This window comes from Lagopus leucura, unplaced genomic scaffold (assembly GCF_019238085.1).
Source record: "Lagopus leucura isolate 7727_CA_CO unplaced genomic scaffold, USGS_WTPT01 Super-Scaffold_100004, whole genome shotgun sequence".
In the NCBI taxonomy this organism is placed as follows: Eukaryota; Metazoa; Chordata; class Aves; order Galliformes; family Phasianidae; genus Lagopus; species Lagopus leucura.
In genome coordinates this window covers 21,347,101-21,362,080 of record NW_024962264.1, presented here as the reverse complement: position 1 = coordinate 21,362,080, position 14,980 = coordinate 21,347,101, and positions in this window count along the sequence as shown.

Sequence of the window (14,980 nt, the reverse complement as noted above, 5' to 3'; positions counted from 1 at the left end):
TGGAATAACAGAATGAGATGCACAATCTGCCACATACTATCTGGTACAGGAACCTTGCTAATAGAGAGAGTGACCTAGTGTATTCCTACTTCAAAAGTAATGTATCAGTACAGCACTACAAATATATCTTGAAACACTTCTCTACAGAGAGTGCATGTAAAAGTTATTTCGTGTTTCTTCTCTCTGACACTAGTACTGAACTGGAGCTGAATCAACAAAGTGTTGTAGATAAATTATAGAATGGATTTCACCTCTTTTCTCCTTCCACTTTTGTCATGTTTGTGAAATGGTCATGTTCTTTCCACAGGTGTTAGGTGCTAAATAGAAACTTCTTAATTTCCTTTGTCTGATTTTCTATTTTGATCTCATTGCACAAAGCCTATGTTGTACTTTTAGTTGACAACTCTTCTGTTTATGAACACAACTGTTAGAATGTCACCATCATTTCACAGACCTTATCAAATTAATAACTTATTTTAAAAACCATTTTAGAAACTTTGTAGGTGGTTATGGCTGGTTGGTTTTTTTGTTTTTTTGTTTTTTTTTTTTTTTTTTTTTGTTTTTTTGTTTTTGTTTTTGTTTTTGTTTTTGTTTTTTTTTCCTGAGGGCATCTTTTGGTTAAATGCTGGGCCACTGACCAAACTATATGAGACAAGCTAGTTTGCTTGCCTATTTTTACAAATAGTGGCCTGTGAACTAACCCTGAACTAAATTCATAAGGGCTCTGGAGCGTACCCTGGCATTGACAGCAGAAAAATAGTTGCAGGCAGGATCAAGTCAAAATGATGAGCCCAAGACAGCCACTAGAATGCACTCTAATTTCACTTCAGCTCCTACTTTCTTCTGTTAATTAGCTGACCAAGTGGTAGATCTTTGTGTTTTCTTTCATATACAAAGTGAGGAACCAGTATTTTCTTCCAAAATGTAACCAGAGAAAAAAAATATATATGGAGTTAGTGGAGACTCATCACTCATCATTTCCAAAGGTGAAAAGCTAGAGTTTTCTCTTTGTATGATATTTCACACTTCACAAGAGAGTAAGTAACCTGCCATTTGAGATAAATTTTTCAGAAGCAGGGAGGTTTGAGATGAGTACTCTTGTTATTCAATTAATGTTCAATTGATTAAGCTATTCAGTTAATATTAACTTAGGCACAGAAAGATTTGAATGAGATTTATGCATGAAATACCTTTGTGACCTGCTTATCACAAGCAAGTCTGAGCTATATGTCAGTATGCCCAGAAACAGAATTTGAAGCATCTGGATAAGGCACAGTGACTTCTTCAGTGACTTCTACAAGCCAGAAAAAAAAGCAATAATTTTCAATTTGAAAAATGTAATGAGGAGTTAGGAGAGACAATTTTAATCTTGAACAAACTCCAAGTATAATGTCAGGTACTAGAAGTGCTGTTCAGGTAGTATTTAAACATTTGCATTCTGATAAGTTTTGCAGTATTTTTGCTTGTGGGGTTTTTGTTTCATGGGTTTTGGGTTGTTTTCTTTTCTTTTCTTTCGCTTTCTGAATTACTAACATATATTCTTGTGACCTTGGAATGCTTCTGGCAAGTGCTTTCCAAGCTTATAGCGCTACGTAATTGTGAACAACCTGAACATCCAATGCTAACAGAGCCCCCATTTAGCTGTCTTTCTAAACACCTTTCTTTTGTCTCCAGGTTATCAGAAAAAAAAACCAAACACATTCAAATCCTCCATTTCCCGGTAACATCAGTTTGCTATGCATGTTTCAGAAACAAGCTTTTCTTGGAGCTGCTTTTGCCACTAGTGCAAAATATTATCAAAGCACAGCAAAAGTAAGTTACTTGCCTAAGAGATGTTAATGTATATTTCTCCAAAAGTGCTTACAAAAGGACATTTGCTTGCAATTTGGATCATAAATATTTTAAAGACAGTCTCCTGCAAAGTAAGTTTTCCAGGCTATCATTTTAGTGTGTGAAATGATAGCCAAATGCAGCACCAATTCAGTGTTGTTTCCTCACAAAGACAATACAGTCCAGATAGATGGAGATACCTGATTGCTGTCAGTGGAACAACGAGAGATTTTGTTGCTGCGTTACGTTATCTACTTCCATAATTTCAAGCACAAACAGTTCTGTTTAGGTAGCTTTACTTTCAATAAAACATCAGGATAAAGCACTGATCAGTGCTATCAAAATGTAAAGAAACACTGTATCTCAACTCCTGTTTTGAAATTCGATGATGAATACTAGACACTTCACAGATTATGGATTTTTATTTGAACAGTTGATATCTATTATTCTTGAAATTATATTTAGCTTATGGCATCTGACACATCTCTCATACTCTGCAATAGCTTTTTTCATTTCTGTAGTCTCTACGATGGATGGCAATGGATGATCACCAGTACAGCAACTTCAAAAGTACCATAAACAGGCACTTAGGAATTTAATGAAAGATTATACAATTTTCTAGTGCACAGAGTGCTTAACTCCATTAGTGTCATGGGTTGATTAAATAATCCTACATCACGTTTCAAATGCACTGCAACCCATTAAGTCAGCCCATTGGTGCTCAGTACATCTTTACTTTTCTGTGGTCATAAAGATATTGTGAAAATTTTTTTTGAAGTAGCCTGTAAGTGAAATGACTTATTGTGCTATAGTCATGCCTAACACACATTGTGGAAATAAAATGGATTAAAACATATTAGTTCAGATGTTTTTTGTACAGAAAATCACTGTAAAAGAACATCTTAACAACACACTTTGGATAGTTATTTCAAACAGGAAACTGGAGGGCTCTATGAAACAGACAACTGCAGCAGAGTAAGAAATAAGCTAAATCCAAATTGAGTCAGGATCCTATTGTGGTAATATCTTCTTGTAACTTTGATATTTCTCATGAATGATAACATCACCAAGAAAAGGATGAATTTGATCCCTAGTGTAACATCCATATAGATCCATCTAGCCAGCACATTTCAGAAGCATTTCTGATTATTCGGTTATTCAGTTTATTTCCAAAATTCTAGCAGCACACAGATGCTACACTACTATCAAAAAAAACCTGAATGCTTCCAGCAGTATCTCCAGGTTTCATCACATGTTTGCACTGAGTGTTATTTATCATGAATTCCTGACAGCAATAAAAAAGTTGGTCACATCTGTACTTGCCAGACAGCAAAGACAGGAAGTTTGGCAACAAAGCAATGTTAAGTTTACTCAAAAAACACAATTCTTACATACATTACTTGAATTTTGTGTGTAGTAAATGTTATTAGTTCCTCAGCTGTCTCTCTGTTGCAATTTTGCAAGCATCAGTAAAGCATCAATTTCTAAAATACATCAGGACTCTGTATCTATTCTGCTCAAAACAGAAACAGAATAAATCCTCTTGCTTTGCCAGAATCAATTGCATTTTATTATCAACCTTCCACCATTATTCTATTATTTTTTTATACCTTCTCAGTAGTATCACTGGAATATATTTTCATTCATAAAGTTCTTTATTCTCACTGTGATAGAAACTGGATTTTGTGTTGGTTTAAACACCATTGCATAATTCACATAAACATATTTGCTATCTTTGATTTTCATAAAAAAACTTTAATACTTGCAATGTGTACTAGGTTTGGCTGGGATGGAGTTAATTGTTTTCAGAGCAAACCATACAGTGTTTCTTGCTTTTTCTTTTTCATTTATGACTAAAACAGTGTTAAAAATATACCATTGTTGTAGCTATTGCTGAGCAGTGGCTGCACAGCATCATGACTTTCTCCATTTCTCAGTTCCTGCAGCAAGGCTCGGAGTGCACAAGAAGCTGGGAGGGGACACAATTAGGGCAGCTGATCAAAACTGGCCACAGACTGTCCATGCCATTCTCAGCAATAAAACTTGGGGCGATGATCAAGCAGCCAATGGGTGTTAGCTGCTGGCCAACCCACCACAAGTGGCTTCAAGCTAGTGCACAGCCCTTTGTACTATATTACATAGTCCCATATTTCAGTAGAGATGCTTGATAGAAATATGTTATGCTTGGATTACATTAAAACCTACCCAAAACCCTGAAATCCTCAATTATGATGTGGTTGATATATCATTTCACATATTAAGGTCAGAAATAAAAAAAGTAGAAAATAAAAAGGAAGATGAAGTAGGCAGGGATTAGATACCTAATATTGTCAAAGTGAAATTTTACCATCCTTTATGTTAAGGATACCAGTCATATAAAGTTGAATGAAGCCAGTATTTAGCTATGATATTTTCCATCTCTAATTCTTATAATTCTATTCAAATACTAGAAGCAGACAATTCCCGCATCCTGAAACAGTGAGTACAAGTAACTATCTCAGTTTTCAGGACACATTGTAACCTTGGTGATATTGGATTTAGCAATAAATAGCTGAACGATATTGTCTGATACATGAGAGAACACAGAAAAGTTCCCGATTAACTCAGTAGTCAAAGCAGAACTAGCGTCAAAAAAGGTCATTTTCATGTTGTATTTAACTATAACTGTAAATAGTGTCTAAGGCAGCTGAGAATGCTGGAAAGTACTTTCTTTGACTGCGGAGGTTTCATTCTGCCTGCCCATTTCCCCTATGGCTTTTCTGGTTTTGTAACTGGAGGTGCACAAAATTAATGTGCTGCAAAGGTAGTGATGGTTTCAGGGAGACTTCTTTAGCTTATTATTTATAGTTCGCACTGTGGGCCAGGAGAGGGAAGGAAAGAGAGAACTTGCATACTAAAATCAATACAAATAATAATAGCCTCTTACAAGAGAAGCCTCAGGGGCTGAATATCTCTGGGTTCCTTTTTTTACATAAATGATCTCGGTGGATTATTGTTTCAATGTTTTGTGCTGTCACTCACAGTCAGCTAGCAGCTCTCTTTTTGTCCCATGGAAATCTTCTCACTTCTATGTGCCAAAATAAAACAAAATTACACAGCAGCAGGTAGCCCATAGTGGCTTCACAGAATGTCTTCAACAGAACAGCAATACAGCAGAAACAGTAATCCGTGCTGTTCATAGGCTCTTTTTCGGATACACACCCTGTCAATCAATGCTGAATTGGCCAAATGTTTTCCTACATTATATTTGAACATTCTTATACTGGAGGAGCTTGTGGCTGTGGGTCAAATATTTGTTGTGTTTTATTTTCACTTATTTTTAGCAAGCAAAACACACTGAATAACAAAAATATTCATTTGGGCCATAGGAACATTCATATTTGATGATGTTACTGTCAGTTTAATAGGAATATGCATGAGGATTATGCAGGATTCTGAATACCTAGATATTAGGTAAACCATAGATATTCAGATAGCTCTGAATGTATGCATATAATGTACACATATAATAATATTTAGTGCCTATATTTTTCGATATACATTTTATTTTCCCTGAGGAGCCCACTTATTTGTATGATTCTAATTAATACTGTATGGTATACAGAGGAGAAATGACAGATTGCCAGAATTTTTGTTGCATTGGTACCATAGATTCATTTTTTTATTTGTCATCTCTGGGTAGATAATCAATGACAATACATTCAAATTCTTTTTAAAATTTATAATTTTTACAGTTGTATAAATACATTCAGAAGGTACAAAATTTTGCTTAAATTAATTTATATCACTTTAAAAAAAGTCCTTCATAGCACCAAAAAACTAGCCTATTCACTTCTTATAGAAAACATACTACAGTCTCTGCATTTTCATATTTTTATGCTACTACTGTAGGATATTTTGTATTACTTTTTACTGAAACAATATTATTTGGCAACGAGCGGCATATTTTCATTGTGTCCCTTTGTTTGTTTGTTTTTCATTTGTCCCCCGTTTGTTGTTCCCTCTCAAACCAATTTAGAAACATTTGAGGCAGGTTAATTAAGATATCTGCATTTTCTGGATCTTAGAAAGAAGTTAAGTAGTTGGCATTTTGACTGATTTTTGAGAACTAAAAGTTGTTTCCTCCCTGGGGATATTTTCAAGTCAACCATTCAGCTCACCACAGAAGTTGTGGGCCATATGCAACAACAGCAGTTTTACAAAACTACCATAGAAGAAAATGAATGTAGAGGTTTCAACTCCAACAAGAAACTACTCTGACAGACCATTCAAACAACATCTTCCAGTATAAGCCACAAGTGTGTACTCACACAATGTTATTTCTTGGAGACTACAGCAGTTAGAGAAATGGAAGATGTTACCAGAATACCAAAAATATGTGGATAGTTTTCTAGATCCTTAAAGCTGTATTAAGGCCTGGCTTCCACTGCAAGCACCACCTTAAAAAAATAAACAGAAGTGTTAAAGCAGCAGAGGTCCTGAATGTCCTTCAACCACAAATGTTAGGACAGCAAGAACTCCAGCCCTTAATGTTTTAAAGATTTTAAAGATTTTTTTTTTTTTGTTATTTTCTTCCTTAAAAGTGTCCTTGCAACAAAACATGAGTATGCTGACTGATGTTTAGATACTTTCATTCAACATGTGCCTTGGCAGAAGAGCACATGACTTTTAAAACACAATTACACATTTTCTGCCTACATTGTTATCGTGGCTAATTGTGCAATATCTATTTTTCCTTAATATTTGATGTATCTCCCATTTACTGGATTCTTTTTCTCTTTCAGTATATTCCATGATAGATTTAAGTCATGTTAGACATTCTATACTATTTATACTAATTACAATTAGTAATGTTGTCACAAACCTTTTCTCTCCACTGCAGTTTCTAATTTATGGCTATGTATTACATCAAGTTACTGATACTTATATATTTGCCTGCATTTATGAGAAATCCAATTCATCATATTCTGAATAATACAATGGAAGTTGTGTGGATAAAGCAATAAATATTAATGCTGTTTTTCTCTGAAATAATGGCAATTTTGAAAGTGGAAAAAAATGGAACTAATCCTTGCAGAGATGCTTTCATACAAGCTAAAACTACTATTACTGTAATTTAACTGGAGCACAAGCCAATTGCCCTTGTTCTCATTCAAAGCCTTGTTACATCTTTACAAATAATAAATACAGGATTTTTTTAAGGATGATCTTTACTCTTAAAAAATTATACCAAGTCCCTTTACAGACTAAAGAATGGTGAAACCTTTTTTAATTCCAGAATATTGCTAATCACCAATAAGAAGCACTTAATAAGCAGGATTATACAGCCAGTGTGAACCAGTGTCCAATTTATTACTTGCAGACATGATCCGTGAAGAACACATGCACAGCAGGCAGGACCTGCAGTCTCTCAGCCCCATGGACAAGTGGGGCTCCCTTCAACATTTACAGTACATTTCACAATAGATTGTGCTTAATATGCAATTCATTATTAATTTATTTTTCCCTGCAAACACTCATCAAGTGGTCAGATACAGGTTGTGAAACGTATAAAGTAAAATAGAAACAGGTTCCACACATGTTACACTCACTGAAAGAGTCAGGCTCTTCTGAATGATCAGCTCTTTAGGATGCTGTCCTTCATGTGTAGGCTTCTCCTTCAGCCTGCACATACTGCACTGCTGGCATCTGGCTCTTCCAGGCCTGGAATCCACAAACGCTGCCTAATGCTTAATGAACACATGAACGTTTTTTGGTGAAAAAGAATTGCAATGCTTTTCTACATCAGCAAGCATCACTTTTCCATCTTCAGCACTCAATGAACGTAAAATATTTGTTGTTTAGGACATTTCATGCTCTCTTGCTGACAACACAAACCACATGGCAATTGACTCTATCAGAAGAAAGATGAGTAAATTTGCTCCCATAACTTCATACAGAGTATATTTTAAGTAGGGTACAAAATAATTTCATGTCTTATGTAAACAATTATCAAAATCTTTGAGATTTATGTCAGAGAGCTAAACAGAATGATTAGAATACGTCAAATGAGGTCACTCAGTAATGACATGCAGCCAGTTTTCTCTTGCAGGTTTTAGCTTCCACTTTTTCTGTGCAGTTTACATGTGAATGCAACTGAAGGTGTTAGCTGACCCCTCAGCCCTGACTTTTTCAGATATGTAAGAGATATTTAGCTCCTATCTATTAATAAAGTGAGCAGCATTTTCATTTAGTCAGTGTTATCTTTTTAGAAAAAAAGAACAAATGTTAGACAAACTGGCTCTATTAACTTATGCTTCAAACCAGCCTGCCTCACAATCTCTACTTTCACTCTGTGGGTTATTTCAGATGAGACGATAAACTATTTGATTCTTAAGTTACACAAAGCACCTAAGATGAACCTCTAATATTAACTAAAAATGTTTATTATTACCTATAATTATTGCTATAATTTTAAACTGATATGTTCAGTTCAACCAATGACAGCTTAATACTCTATCTTTATATTCACTCATCATTCTTAATCCTTAAAACAGTTCATAAAGCATGTGGGAGCAAAGAAATTGAGTAAGTAATACAATATGGTTTCCTGAGCAGAATAAATATTAAAAAAAAAACAAAACACTTAGATATATGTTTATAAGGTGGATTGATTGGATGATTGTCCAAAGCATTCCAATAGCCTTGCTATTTTTGAGTTGAAGACAATTAGCATAATAAAAAAGCCTACTTTTGTTGCTGTCCCATCTTATCTCCAAGTGTCAATAGTGTCCATATCTAATTTGAGCCAGACTATAAAGTTACACATTGAATTCTTTCTAAATGATGAAATGTCACTTATCATGACACTAGAAGGCTGCTAACAAAGAACCTGTATAATGGTCCTTTCTTATGCAGCTCTCATCTTTTATGTCACTGAATTCAGATGAAGCTGAGTTCTAGGAGGCTCTGGAATTTGCAGCATTTTAAAAAAAACACAATAAAGTCAGCCATTCAGACAGTTTAGATTTGTATACAATCTGCTTGCTCAACCTTGCAAAGTTTGAAATTCACTTATGCTCCTAGAATGCTGCAGACAAACTGTTTAGAATTGCTCTTTAAACCCTTACCAAGATTTCGTCTAAACATTTTTATCATATCCTATGTAACACGTTAAACTGAAGGAAGATAAATGACAGTTATGATCTACATTATTTATTGAATGATTTTTTTTCAATGCTGTTGAGAGTACATTATTTAAGTAGTGCTACTCTTACCATTATCTAAATTAATAACACTTTTTTAATGATAAAAATATGAACTCATCCTTTTGTTTGAAAAGTGATTCAATTTATTAGCTACAGTAAAATTAAAATAGTTTAAAAACAATTGTGTTCAAAAGCATTTCCATTTTAATTGAGAATGTAACACAAAGTGTGCAAAGCATTCTAATACTTGCCATTTAGCATTATTTTTACAGCTTCTTAAGCCACAAACAGTCTTAAGAGTAACAATCTTTATTGACTGATGATCACTTGTGAGTACTCTTTCTGTGATCCTTACCCTTTCAGAAGCTTTATGTAGTCAGAAGCAGTAGCTAAATAAGCCACCACATCCATTCCTCTAAATTGGAGAGAGATGGATTTGAAGGGTGGGTTATTCACTGGATAAAGAATTGGTTAGAAGATCATAGCCAGAGGGTTGTGGCCAATGGCTTTATGTTCAGGAGGAGCCTGGTAATGAACAGTGTCCCACAGGAGTCTGTCTTGGGATTGTCTTTAACATCTTTATCAATAACATAGATGATAGGATTGAGCACACCCACAGCAACCTTTTTGATGACACCAAGCTGGGTGGTACAGTTGATAGAGAAGAAGGAAGAGATGCCATCCAGAGGGACCTTGATAAACTCAAAAGTGGTACTTATAACAGATTTAAAAAAAAAATAATCTACTTATATCAATCAACAAAAAATATCTAGCTCCAAAGTGAAAGACAGCTGCTACCAATTCAGGATACCAACGTATGAGACTTTTAGATGGAGGAAAAAAAATAAAAACTAGCCAAATGAAAATAATGAAATTTTCTTATAAACCACAAATTATGTTAGAGAAGACTTCTCAATTGTGAAATTAATTGGGACCTTATGGCTAGAAATTCTGATTTTTAGTAAATGTTTCAAGTAATTTCGTAGCAAGAGGTCATCTTGATTTCAGCAAGATAATTAAGCAGAAATTGTCTTTAAGACTTCTCCTGTCCTAATGACATCTGAGCATAACAGAAATGTTATTTCTCATTGAACTCATTGAAATTTATTCCATTTCTTGAAACGCCATTCTCTCACCTGATTTCCCTTTGATTTCCTACACTCTATAAAGACCAGTTTGTATTTCTTTCTTGAAGTTGCTAATTGTGGTACAAAAGCCTACGGGGCCAGATGGTATGCGTCCCAGGGTTCTGAAGGAGCTGGCTGAGGTGGTTGCCAAGCCACTCTCCATCATATTTGAAAAGTCGTGGCTGTCAGGTGAGGTCCCCGATGACTGGGGGAAGGGTCATATCACTCCCATTTACAAGAAAGGGAGCAAGGAGGACCCAGGGAACTACAGAGTCTCACCTCTGTACCTGGGAAAATCATGGAACAGATCGTCCTGGACAACATGCTTGATCACATGAAGAATGAGCATGTGATCCAAGACAGCCAGCATGGCTTCACCAGGGGAAGGTCATGCTTAACCAATCTGGTGGCCTTCTGTGATGGAGTGATGGCATCAGTGGACAGGGAAAGGCGACTGATTTCATTTACCTGGACTTCAGCAAGGCCTTTGACACGGACCCCCACCACATCTTTATTACCAAATTGGAGGAACATGGATTCGATGGGTGGACACTCGCTGGATAAGAAATTGGTTGAAAGGCTGCAGACAGAGGGTGGTCATCAATGGTTCTATGTCCAGGTGGGGGCTGGTAATGAGCGGTGTCCCACAGGTGTCTGTCTTGGGACCGGTGCTCTTTAGCATCTTTATCAATGACATCGATGACGGAATTGAGTGCACCCTCAGCAAGTTTGCTGAAGACACCAAGCTGAGTGGTGCAGTTGACACGGTGGAAGCCATTCAGAGGGACCTCGACAGGCTTGAAAGGTGGGCCCGGGTGAACCTAATGAGGTTCAACACAACAAAGTGCAAAGTTTTGCACTTGGGCTGGAGGAATCCCAGGCATCCGTACAGACTGGAAGGAGCAGTCCTTGAGAGCAGCCCTGCGTAGAAGGACCTGGGGATCCTGATGGATGAAAAGTTTAACATGAGCCAACAGTGTGCTATTGCAGCTCTGAAAGCAAATGGGATCCCGGGCTCCATCAAAGAGGGGTGGCCAGCAGGGACAGGGAGGCGATTGTTCCCCTCTACTCTGCTCTTGTGAGGCTCCCAGTACAATAAAGACAGGGAGCTGTTGGAGAGGGTCCAGAGGAGAGCAACGAAGATGATCAGGGGACTGGAGCACCTCCCCTACGAAGACAGGCTGAGGGAGCTGGGCTTGTTCAGCCTGGAAAAAAGAAAGCTGCGGGGTGACCTCATTGCAGCCTTTCAGTACCTAAAGGGAGCCTACAAACAGGAGGGGAATCAACTATTTGAAAGGGTAGATAATGGCAGGACAAGGGGAAATGTTTTTACGTTGAGGGAGGGGAGATTTAGGTTGGATATCAGGGGGAAGTTCTTTGCAGAGAGAGTGGTGAGGTGCTGGAACAAGCTGCCCAGAGAGGTTGTGGATGCCCTGTCCCTGGAGGTGTTCAAAGCCTGGGGCCCTGGGCAGCCTGGTCTAGTATTAAATGGGGAGGTTTGTGTCCCTGCATGTGGCAGGGGGGTTGGAGATTCATGATCCATGAGGTCCCTTCCAACCATGGCCATTCTGTGATTCCGTGAAAAGTCTTTACAAATGTTAAACTCCTCTATCCATTATACCATTTCAGCACGTTACTCAAATAAGCTGACTGAAGATAAATTGTTCCCATCTCAAGATGGCATGAGATACAAGATGTGACCTTTCATTTTGGAACTAAGCTTCTGATCATTTATTATTAATAAAATTTTATAAACATTCTACAAATTATACATATGATCAATAAAACTTAACAGGTACTTGAGGAGATGAGGTGAACTTTCTTTTCTGAGTGTAAAGCTTTAGTAGATTACTTGTATTCTGTAAAGGTAGACAGATAAGAGCCAGGAGGATAAAGTGTTCTAGCTTGGAGCACTGATAAAGGAAGATTTTCAATGGTATTATTATTAAAAGTTAGTTTCTTAAAATGTTATGCCAAGTAAGATTGCTTAGCATATCAGGATACTGTATATTCTTAATGCATTCATGGGGGGGCTTCCTGAGGGGCACTTTTTTCAGTGCGTGGACCTGTATACAAAAAGCTTTTTATTGTTCTAGTCTACAGCCCTGTGTATTTTTACAGTACATTATTTTTTAGAACCAATAAATTACTCATCTGAACTACCGAAGTATAAATATGATGACTTTTTGTCAGGCTTGACTATGATACTATTACAATGAATTATGGATTTAGTGGTTATCTGCTTTGGATGTGTTGCAATAAATCATGATCATTTATGATTGGTTCTGAACTTCATATTGGTTTTTCATATAGTCTGTCCTGCAAATGCTAGGTTCTTTGGAGTTATACTGTTCAAGATGTCAGAGTATTTCAAGATAGCATCAGACTGATCTAAAATTCTTTGAAAAGCAGAGGCAAGATAAATAAAAAGAAATTCAAACATACTTGCAGACCTCTTCTATTCTGTATACAATTATAAAATAACAACAACAAAATAGCCACGAGCTCAAAATTCATAAATTGTTGTTAAAAGACAAGAGACAGTAAGATTAGGAAAAAAAAAAATCGTCCTACATACAAATTGTCATATAACAGCATCTAACAGCAGTGTCTGCTTTAAAAAAAAAAAAAAATATATATATATATATATATACACACATATATAGAGACTACCCCCCCCAAAAAAAAAAAAAAGAAACAGACAAGCCATCTTCAGGGCATATCTAAGTGCAGTTATCTTTCATATCACGAACATACCGCACAGGAAAAAAAACAAAAAACAAATCTTACCTTAATCTTACCTTCTTTATGCCCAGTCTGTCATGTTTTCCTGTAGCCTCTGTATTATCCAGAAACGGCATCATTGGATTATGTGCTGAGCCAGTCCCCCAGTGAAACAAAGATTTTACCTTAATTCTATTTTATCCTGATTAATTATTCTGTTCTACTTTCTACCTCTGAATGTTTGCATTTTTTTCTCCTGACCTTCATATTATTTCTGTTTGGCAGGATGCATCTTTCTTTGCTTGCTTTTCTTCTCTCTCACTTGTCTACCTCTTCCTGTATTACACTGTGTTTTATTATTTATTACCATAGAGAAGGAAAAGCCCAGTCCCAGTAACATTGAAGTTAGACTTAAGGAACTTCTCTGGTCATTTCATTTAATGAAAGAGAATTTTTTTAAACTCTTAATCCAATAGTCAAATATTCATAGTAATAACTGTTGAGTAACATTTGTTATGATCTGAAATAAGATAATTTTCACACAAGCACACATACACCCCAATAGAATAAATCTTGAATTTAAGTAAAAATTGAATTTACTTGAAGTTTCATAGGACCTGGGATGCAGAAGCGTCTTCTTTCCCCTTAGGGATGCATTTGCACAGGCAGAAAAGAAAACAGTTGTCTTCCCGTCTGTCATCTCAGCATTTGATAGAAAATTCACCATTTTTTGGCAGTAGTATCCATCTCAGGTGTTTCTTAATCCCCTTGTTTTCAGATGGTACTGAGTGAGTAAGTCACCACGACAGTCTTGTTGCACGCATCTGTGTTCAACACAGCTAACTGAACTGAATGCAGATTAGAAGTTTCTCAGTTGCAGTTTATCCCTGCTTTATTCCTACTATAATTAGCATCAGTTATCAATGGAAACATGCTACATGCAAGTTCTGCAAGGCAGCATTCTTTTAAGAAGGAAAAAGATGAGCTTTTTCCTCTTTTCCTTCATTCCTAACTCAGTACACCACTTTCCCACTTCCCAATTTCTTGTTAATATCCTGAAGCTTTTGTACTCAAGGAGTTGCTTGAGTAAAAGGGAGAGGAGGAAAGTAAAATTCTCATCAACTTTTCTAACACACATTCTGTTCTGTTTGTTTGTTTTCTACAGATTAAAGTTTACCTCCAAGGTAATGGCTCAGAAATGGATGTTAAACAATAAATGCCCATTCTCCTTTCTTACACATTAACACATCTTTGTTAATATTCCATTGTTACAATAGAAATGCTCCTATGCATTACCTCTTTCCTTAACTTTCCTTACTTGTATAAGCTAGAAATGCTGCTTTGCTCTGTTTTAGGGGGCAGGGGCTAAGGAGGTCTCTGAAACAAGGACAGGAGTAACACCAATGCACCAGTTTTAGCTAGGAGTTAGAGACTGAGCAAAGAGAATAAGTATTTGCAGAGCTCATATACATTCTAGCTGCAAGCTATCAACTTAGACAACTGTTTTCCACCTGGAGATATTTTTCCTGGAGGGATCAAGCATAGGAAAAAAGGTACTAGTACAGTTAGGCACATTTTCCATTTTAACTCATTCCACTGCCAGCTACTTAGGATAAAACCATTAAGAAAACAATCTATACTGAAAGGAAAACTTGTATAAGCAGACTCCAGTCTCAGCAGGACAGTCAATACAACTATTGCCTCCAACCTGCAACTGATATCCGACTGCACTGTTTGTTAAGCTAAACCATCTGGCTGCAAGGAATAAGCTCTGCTGAGAGATAGCTGAGGCTGGGAGCTTCTGCTTCCCATAGAGCTTGGGGTTGGTACTTCCCAGCTGGAACACAAGCTCGCCAGAGACCCAGCTGCTGTTTGTCAGACATAGGCTAAGAAGCCATGTCAAATGCTCAGTGGGAGTGGATGAATCTACTGTAATTATTGGCAAGCTATTCAACCTCTCACCTGTGCAGGCTTTAAGTCAGATAATAGTTCAAGGTCCCCAGTTTCAAGCCTGGGGGATGCAGTGCTTCTTTTAAACAAGAGCCCAAAGTGTTATCAAGAAGTCTGGCTAACGTTTAGCTTATTCTACAGTACTTTCTCACATGAATCTGT